The sequence below is a fragment of the Puma concolor genome, chromosome E2, assembly GCF_028749965.1.
Source record: "Puma concolor isolate L17-30 chromosome E2, mPumCon1.1.hap2, whole genome shotgun sequence".
Classification (NCBI taxonomy): Eukaryota; Metazoa; Chordata; class Mammalia; order Carnivora; family Felidae; genus Puma; species Puma concolor.
This window is the reverse complement of record NC_141681.1, coordinates 37,731,779-37,741,627: the sequence shown is the minus strand read 5'-3', so window position 1 is coordinate 37,741,627 and position 9,849 is coordinate 37,731,779. Positions and strand designations below refer to the sequence as shown.

Genomic DNA, 9,849 nt, shown 5'->3' with positions numbered 1-9,849 from the left:
AGAACTAAGCTTTCTAAACCCACACAGTAGCCACCAAGTGGAACTTCTTCAGAGCTTCTACAGGGTAGCATGAGAGATTCTTGGGATAGACAAGACTTCTGAGTTCATCTTGCCATTTTGCCTGTGACATTGCATTAGGGTTCTCCAGAGAAACAGAATCAATGGGATAATTATTTATTTATTTATTTATGTATCTATTTATTTATTTATTATAAAGAATCAGCTCACATGGTTATGGAGGCTGAAATGTCCCAAAATATTTAGTCAGCAAGCAGGAGGCCTGAGAACCAGGAGGGCAGATGGTATGAGATACGGTCCAAGTCTGAGTCTGAAGGCAAGAGAAGACACATGTGCCACCTCAGTCAAGTAGAGAGAGAGAATTCTCTTATCTGCACCTTTGTTCTATTTATACCTCCAACAGATTGGATGAGACCCACCCACATAGAGGAGGGAAATCTGTTTTAAGCAGTCTACGAGTCCAACTGTTAATCTGCTCCAGAAACACCTTCACAGACACACCCAGGATGATGTTTAACCAAATATCTGGGGACCCTGTGGCCCAGACAAGTTGAAACATAAAGTTAACCATAGGAAGACATATCTTTATCCAGCCTTGGCTTACACACACTTCTATTGGAGACATTGCTGCCTCTAGGGAAGCCCATTCCATCACTGGAAAACCCTATCAGAAATCCTATTCTTATATTCAGTGGAAATTTTCTCCCCACTAATCTCTGCTCATCAGTCCTATTTATTGAATTTTCTTCAAATTACACAAATGTATATTATTTCCAGAATCTCCGGCACCAGAGACATGTGTTCCAGAAAATGATGCCTCACCTTAATCCTACAAAGAGCCATCACTCTTTACAAGGCATGGCCAAATTGGAGTTATTGCTAGTAGGTCGTGACATTCCTAATGAAGATCCTACAGAGTGAACACTTAATTTTTGGCTGTGCAGCATCTATTTGCCCCATTTTAACAGTGCCCTGATTTCCTATATGGAAATGATCTCTCCTCCATTATGAGGAGTCTTGGTGAAAGAGTAAATCAAGGGTCCTACCCTCCAGTGAGGGAGGCCAGATCTTTCCCCCTCTCTCCTGGCATAGCTAGGGGTTAGACATGTGGCTTATGCATGGCTTGGCCAACAGGTCCAGAATTCCTACCAACAAATTACCTTTCATTTAGTTCATCTATATTTGGTTTATGTTGCTTGCAGACAAGAAAACTAAAGTAAGGACCTAGTTCTGGGGTAGAGGGTAAGACAGTTTGGAAGTAGGATATATACCTGTGAAGTAAGAGGGTTTGAAGGCAGATTGTAACAGTCTCCAGGATATGCCAAGGTCCACACTGGGCCTGAAGAAATAGGTAGGAACCATTAGCTTCTAGATGTAAAATCCCATCTCCCAAATATTTACAAATCATATATCTGCCTGAAAGACTGAAATCCAGAATATAGAAAGAATACTTGCTACTTAATAAAACAATACAAATTTTTAAATGGGCAAAAGATTTGAATATAAATTTCACCAGAGAAAGTGTACAATAACTAATAAGCACCTGACAAACTACTCAATATCATTAGTCATTAGAAAAATGCAAATTGGAACTATAGTGAGATAGCACATCACACCCACTAGAATGTCTACAATCAAAAAGACAGAAGGTAACAAGTGTTGGGGAGAATGTGGAGAAAATAGAATCCTCATGTAATGTTGGTGCAGCCACTTTGGAAAATAGTTTGGCAGTTTCTTAAAAAGTTAAATATAAAACTTACCATACAGCTCAGAAATTCTCCTTCTAAGTATTTACATAAAAGAAATGAAAACATATGGTTACACAAAGACCTGTATCTAAATGTACTTAGAAGCTTTATTCATAACAACCAAAAAATGAAAGCAATCCATGTAAATAACTTGTGAAATACTACAACATGGATGAAACTCAAAAACATTAAGTTAAGTGAAAGAAGCCACAGACAAAAGACCACATACTGTGTTATTCAATTTATATTAAATGCCCAGAAAAAGCAGATCTATAGATAAATAGTAGATTAATGGTTGCCTAGGGCTGAGACAGGGATTGATTGCAAATGAACACAAGAAATATTTTTGGTTTAATGGAAATGTTCTAATAGTAGATTTTACAACTCTAAATGTGCTAAAAATCTTTGAATTGTACACTTAAAATGGGTTACTTTTATGGTATATAAATTATACATCAATAGCTGTTTTTAAAAAATTTTTTTTTCAACGTTTTTATTTGTTTTTGGGACAGAGAGAGACAGAGCATGAACGGGGGGGGGGGGGGCAGAGAGAGAGGGAGACACAGAATCGGAAACAGGCTCCAGGCTCTGAGCCATCCGCCCAGAGCCTGACGCGGGGCTCGAACCCACGGACCGCGAGATCGTGACCTGGCTGAAGCCGGACGCTTAACCGACTGCACCACCCAGGCGCCCCAATAGCTGTTTTTTAAATCCCATCTTCCATTTCTGAGAAGGCATTAGAGGAATAGCTGCTTTCTAACCCCTGTATCAGCAGATATTAAATGCAATGTTTCTGGTGTGAAGGACCTGTAAATTCCTAAAACAACAGAACTAGAAATGCTCTTACTGGAAGTATTAGAATTCTCATTGTTTCAAATGACAAAAATACAACTCAAAATGGTGTAGTCAAAAAAAAAAAAACCAAACAAACAAACAGTACCAATCGTCTCATATAACTGAAAAGTTCAGGGGCATGTTGTTTTCAGGCAGAGCTGCATCCAGGGGCTCAGTACTTTCTCCATCTCATTATCTCTTTTTCTCTGAATTTAGCTTTCCTCCTATATCAGCTTTTGTATTCCTTTCAAGGGATGGCTCTAGAAAGTTCTCCCAATATAATAATCCCGAAGGAAAAGGAGCTCCCCTTTGCCAATAGTTTCCACAAATATCCAAGGTTGACTTTTACTGACCCAACAAATCACATTTTTATCACTTAATTATCCTAGGAGACATATTCACCCCAACTACATGAACTGAGGGTGAGGAAAATGTAGTTCCCAAAATAAAAGTCAAAGTGTGATTATCAGAAGAGGACTGGATGTTTGGCACAGAAAAAAAGAGATGTTCAGTATAAAAATCATCCAGTTAGACCTAAGGCCAATAAAAACAGAACTGCAAAAGGCAGCAGAGAGGCACAAAGTGTGAGGATCACATGCTTCCCAGTATCCAAGAGACAAAAGCCTGCTTCAGCCTCCAGTGGGCAATGTGGGTCAGCACCATGAAGAGCAGGCTCTCCTACTTAACCTTCTCCCTTCTTGGTGCCCTGGCCTGGGCCATACAGAGCTCGTTGCCAAAACAAAGCTAAATCTCATTCCAGATCCCTTTCTGCTACCTTTTGCAGATTCCTATTCACTCTTCATTTTGTTTCTCAACCATCCTCTGTTGTAAAATGAGTGTGCCCTGATGATTCTCAAAAATAAAGCACTAGGAGGCATGTTGCCAGTTTTCAGGCAAAGTACACTGGACTAGAATTGGTAGTGGCCATGAAATCTGAAAGGAAGGTTGGCCCCAGCCCAGAAGGAGCCCAGAGACCCAGAAAGCAAGAATGGAAGTCGGACATTCACTTCCTTTGGGATTGAAATCAGCCAAGGGACCCACTTTAAGCCCCAACACAGGGAGAGAGGAGTGGGAATGTGGTTCTACTCAGTATTACCACTTCCTCACGACCCACTGACTCAATCCACTAAAATATGACATCCTATCTGGTACTCCACCAAAGAAGTCTCACCAAGATTACCAAAGACCCCCATCTTGCTGAACCAATGAATCTGTGGTTTTCACATTACCTTTCACAGCAGCAGCATTTGACCTTTTGCCCCCTCCCATACACTTAGAGGACCCTCTTCACAGACTCCCATGACACCTTGCTCCCCAGACTTCCTTCTCTCAACTTGATGTCTCATGCTCAGTATGCTGGTAAACCTACTGTTCTCTAGTGGACCATTAAATGATGGAATTCCTCAAGACCCAGTCCTAAAATCTTTCTTAAAACACAAATTTAGGGGCATCTGGGTGGCTCAATTGATTAAGTGTCTGACTCTTGATTTCGGCTTAGGTTGTGATCTCACAGTTTGTGGGTTTGAGCCCCATGTTAGGCTCTGTGCTGACAGTGCAGAGCCTACTTGGGATTCTCTCTCTCTCAAAATAAATAAGTAAAATTAAAAAAAAACAAATTTATTAAGACATATAAAATCCATGAAACAAAATTTTACATTTTTTAGTATATGATTCAATAGCATTAATTACATTCACATTGTTTTACAACCATCACCACAATCTATTTCCAAAGCCTTTTCATCACTCCAAACAGGAACTCTGTAACCATTAAACAACACCTCCCCATTTCCTCCTCCCTCCAGCCTCTGGTAACTTCTCTCTTTTCTGTCTCTATGAAATTGCCTATTTCACCTCAGATAAGTGGAATTATACAAAATTTGTCCTTTTGTGTCTGCCTTATTTCACTTAGCATAATGTTTTCAAGGTTCATTCATGTTGTAACATGTATTGGAACATCTTTCCTTTTTATAACTGAAAAATATCCATTGTATATGTATGCCACATTTGGTTTATCCACTCAATCTCTTGATGGATACTTGAGTTGTTTTCACCTTTCAGCTATTGTAAATAGTGCTGCAATGAACTTTGGCATACAAATATCTGTTGGAGTCCCTACTTTCAATTCCTTTGAGCATACAGCTTATCTTTTTTTTTTTATTTTTTTAAATTTTTTAACGTTTATTTATTTTTGAGAGACAGAGAGATAGAGCATGAGTATGGGAGGGACAGAGAGAGAGGGAAACACAGAATCCAAAGCAGGCTGGAGACTGTTTCTGAGCTGGTTCTGAGCTGTCAGCACAGAGCCCAATGCGTGGCTCCAACCCATGAACCACAAGATCATGAGCTGAGCCAAAGTCAAACCCTTAACCGACTGAGCCACCCAGGTGCCCCAAGCGTATAGTTTATCTAAGAGCGGAATTGTGTCATACACTAAGTTTATGTTTAGCTTTTTGAGGAACTGCCATACTGTTTTCCACAGGGGCTGCACCATTTTATATTCCCACTAGCAATGCACAAGAGTTCCAACTTCTCCACATCCTCACCAACACCTATGTTCCGTGTTTTTCATTATAGCTATACCAATAGGTATGAAGTAGAATCTCATTGTGGTTTTGATCTGCATTTCCATAATGACTAATGATGTTGAACACCTTTTCGTGTGCTTATTGTCCATTTGTATTTCTTCTTTAGAGAAATGTCTATTGAAGTCCTTTGCCCTTTTTTGAAACTCAGTTGTTCTTTTTTGTTGTTGTTGAATTGTAGGAGTTCTTTATATCTTCTGGATATTTAACCTTTATCAAATATATGGTTACCAAAAATTTTCTCCCATCTTGTAGGTTGTCTTTTTACTTTGATAATGCCTTTTGATACACAAGTTTTAATTTTGATGAATTCCATTTTATCTACTTTTTCTTCTGTTGCTCATGTTCTTGATATCATATATAAGAATCCATTGCCACGTCTAAGGTCATAAAGATCCTAAAACCTTGTTTTCTCTAATTTTCTTCTCTTGCCCCAAGAAATCTCATTCATGCCTCTATATGTACAAATGGCACCAAAATGTCTATCTCCACCCTAGTCGTCTCCTCTGTTGATTGCTTAGACCTGGGCTCAGTTGCTTACTTATCTCCCTACTTGGCAATCTCAATGGCACCTCAAAATTCAGCATGTCCAAGATCAAACTCATGATCTCCCCACTCAGAAAGTTAATTGTCTTTCAGTGTACAGCATCTCATTAAACAGCACCTACATCCTCCATTCAAGGATATAAGCCAAAGTTGAGGAGTCATTCTTTTCATCTCCCTTTTCCTAAACCCCAGTATCCAATCCACCTCCTAATCTCCACTATCACTGTCACCTTCCTGGTCCAAGCTGCTGCCATTTCTCACCTGGACTATACCAATAGCCTTCTAACTAGTCTCCCTACATCCACTCCACACCCACCCCAAATCTATTCTTCACAATACAACCATATCATCTTTATAATGTGCAAGTGTGATATTATTACCTCTGCCTAAAATTCTTCAAAAAAATTTTTTTATGATGCTTTTCAGATACAAACTCAAGTCATTTTGTATTTCTCTCCCCTGGTCCTCCTCCACCAACCTGTCCCTCACACATCAGGCCAATGCACAGACTATACTATCCTCTGTGCCTAGAGTACGGTATCAGTCAGAGTTGGACTCTTGGTGGAAACAAGTTCAAAAGGGGTAAACTGTCTATGTCAGTTCAGGCTGCTATAACAGAGCCAGAGACTGGGTGTCCTAGAGGTAAGATAAATGCATTTCTCACAGTTCTAGAGGCTGGAAAGTCCAAGATCAAGGCACTGGCAGATTCTGTGTCCAGTCAGGCCCTGTCTCCTTGTTCATAGACTGCTGTCTTTTCTCTATTATCTTATTTGGCAAGAAGGGTGAGGGATCATTTCTCTGGGGTCTCTTTTACAAAAAATGCACAAACTGCATTTTTGAGGACTCTGCCATCATAACCTAATCACCCCAAAGGCTCCTTCTCCAGGTACCATCACATTGAGGATTAGGTTTCAACATATGAATTTTGGTGGGAAACAAACATTCAGTCTATAGCAGTAACTTCATAGAGTTTAATGGTGGGGTTTTTGAAAAGTTGCAGGCAGGACTAGGGGAAATACCACACAGAGACTAGCAACAGTGAGAATCACAGCCGGGCCTAAAGTAGAAAGAGTAGCTCCTGGGAACCAGTGAGCTTGAGGTTACAGGCAAAGGGCCTCTCAACAAAAGCAAGATGTCCAGAAAGCAGATGCCAAGTTGAGATTAAGCATGCAAAGATTTTATTAGGGAAAATTTTTATGAGAGAAAATAGGTAGGGAACCCAGAAAGGCTGGGAGAGCCATCAGACATGATATAAATCTGACCCCAAATGAAGAATAGAGGGAAAGACGGATGGGTAGGAGCATCTTAAACTGTGCAGACTAAAGGAGTTCTGTAAACATTATCAGGGAGCCCTCAAGACAAAATCAGCCAGCAGAGAAGTCCTGTATCTCCCAGGAATGCTTTAGTACCCCACTGCACAGCCACAGACTGGGAGCAGCACATGCAAAACATGGTCTTGGTGTAATGAGGGAGTGGGTTTCACAGCATAGAAATTAGAGCCCGCAGTTAATTATGCATTCTGCAGAGATCTGTCTTGTGGTTGCCACAGAAGCCACAAGTAGAGGAATGCCATCCCAGGCAGGGAGGGAGCCAGAGAAATAAACACCATGACCTCACTCTGCTTCTTCCCACTCATCTCTTCCTCTGGCCCAAACCTGCTGGAAGCAAGAGCCTGGTGAGGCAATCCCTGGAGGTCATCCACCTGAGCACAGAGCAGGATGGACAAAGATAGAAAGTAGATCCTGAGGGGCAAATACCTTACCTAATCATCTCCTACAAATCTCTCTGACTCCAGGTTATATAACACTTCTTCAGGAATTCTTGCCTGGACCCTTGGGCAGGACAAGTTCCACTGTTGATCCAATCTTTTCCTTAATTGCACTTCCTATAACTATAATTTCATATGTGTCCCTGTATGTGTCATATAATCTGATATATATCCCTGTTTATTCTCTCACCGTAAACTGCAAAGGTGCAGGGGCCACTTCTGATATTTCTCACCATTGTATTCTAAACTTTTCCTACTGTGTCTGGCACAAAGTAGATGCCCAATAAATAGTGCTTGAGTGAAATAATAAACAAATAAGATTCAGAGCCAAAAGTTCCCCAAAACCTCCAAACATGCTCACCATTTATCCACATGTGGAGAAACTGAGATCTGGAAAAGGAAAGTGGTTGCCCAAGATCACCTAGACCAGTGCTTCTCCCACTACATAGGCAGAAGTACCATGGTTCATTTTTATTTCCAATCTGTTGCAGACTGATACTTTTGTAATACACACAAAAAAATGAATTTCTATAAAAATGAAATAACAATGCAAAAACCTACAAAGTACAAACCCATTTTTTTATTATTAGACTTAACAGAAATAAAATTGCTATGTCAAATTTATAATGTTTCTGAAGGTTAACTTAAGTTCTATGCTTATCTCTTCTCGGACCAGTAACATCTGACAGACACTGACAGAAACCATCAATGTGGGACCCTGGGTAACCCTTACCCCAGGCTGCATCCCTGGGCAGTAGTTGACCTCCCGGGCCTTCCACATAGGTGCAGGAGGGACCTTCAGCAAGCCGGTTCTTCTCAGTCCTGGTCTCCCTGGAACTGAGTTTGAAGGAACCCAGCAGTCCCAGATGCAGTGCTCCAGGAGCTATGAGGCACAGAAATGCAATTACAGAGCTGCCATCTGTGTACTGCTGCCTGCCTTTTTCATGCAAATTGCAACCCTCTTTCCCAGATGCAAGTGAGCAAAGGGGCCTCTTCTTGGTCCTGCAGAGACTCTTCTCCAGCCTCCCTTGCCATAGAAATACTGATCTGTTCCCAAGAAAGCAGATGCAGTGATCCCAAACTGGGGTACGAGAGCCTGAGGTGGCCTGACTATACAAACCAAAGTGCTCCTTTCCAATGGGGAGGCCCAGGTCTAGAGAGGGGAAAGCTGCCCACATTTCATGGGAGAGATAGGAGCCAGTGGCCCACTCTTGCTTCTCTCTTCTCAGTGGTCCCATTAGCATCCCTGCTGCAACTGCCATGTACCTTCACCTCCAGAGGTTCCCATACTTTCTTTCTGGCTCTCTTCCAATCTATTCTCACAATGAAGCCAAAAGCATGGCCCCATCTTCCCAAACCCTTTTAAAGTCTTCTCATTGCTCTTAAAATCAGGTACAATTGCCTCACCATAGCCAGCAAAGCTTGCAAACTTAGATTGATCCACTAAACCCACTAACAAAACCCCACTTAGATGTCTCAAATGGACTTCAAGCTCATTATATCATGTTGAACTTGAGCATCTTTATAGGCCTGACCTCTCCAGAGTTCCTCATCTTACCAAGATCACCACCTTTCACATAGCTACAGAATCCAGAATCAAGGAGTTACTTCTGATACCTCCTTTTCCCTCACCCTCTGTAGCCAAATCAGTGCCAAATGGCTTTTCCTCCTATGTATATTTCAAGCCCATCCACCTCTCTCCATCCCTGCCCCACCAGTCTAGTCTCTGTACTGTCACCTATAGCTAATGACTGTGTTAACCTCCTATTCAGAACCACACATCCACTTGGGCTCTGCTCTATCCTTTTTCCTTGTGGCAGCCAAACTACAGGTCTAGTCATATTCCCTCTGCTCTAAGCCTTTCAGAGTTAGGTCTCACAAGCAGGTTCAGCATCCTCACCATGGCCAGCCAGACCCTGTGCATGCTACTTCCTGCCTCCTCCAGCCTATTTCCACTCACTTTTTTCAGGTGCTCAAACATCACACTCTCCCCCATCTCAGAGCCACTGTGCATGCTATTCCCTCTGCCTGATGTGCTACTTTCCCTGTCCTCTCCCTTCAGTTCCAGTAAATGCCTGCTCCATCTGTAGGTCTGGACTAGAATAAAACTTTGACAAGGTAAAATTCCTAGCATATGCATTCCTAACAAAGACAGATGGCCTTACTCTTGATTTCACTGCAGATAAGGAGCCACCTGCCCACACACTTCCCTCCCCGCCACCTCTCAGACACCCCCCCATGCAGAAGCAAAACTCCTCAGTGCAAATACCCACCTCCAGGGGGCTTCTGGCAGGCCGTGGCTCTGACCCTTGGCATAGCAGATGAGGGCAGAGCCTACGCCCATGTATCAGCC

General features: G+C 41.8%; 1 long non-coding RNA gene across 1 annotated transcript; it reads right to left on the bottom strand.

Moving 5' to 3' along the window:
* Positions 1-207: 207 nt before the first annotated feature.
* On the bottom strand, positions 208-8,375 carry LOC147573495 (uncharacterized). The gene is made up of 4 exons (XR_015244534.1): positions 8,230-8,375; positions 1,779-1,798; positions 1,290-1,357; positions 208-552 (listed from the first exon to the last, which is right to left on the bottom strand). It is a non-coding gene; the product is annotated as an uncharacterized LOC147573495 (long non-coding RNA).
* Positions 8,376-9,849: the final 1,474 nt, after the last annotated feature.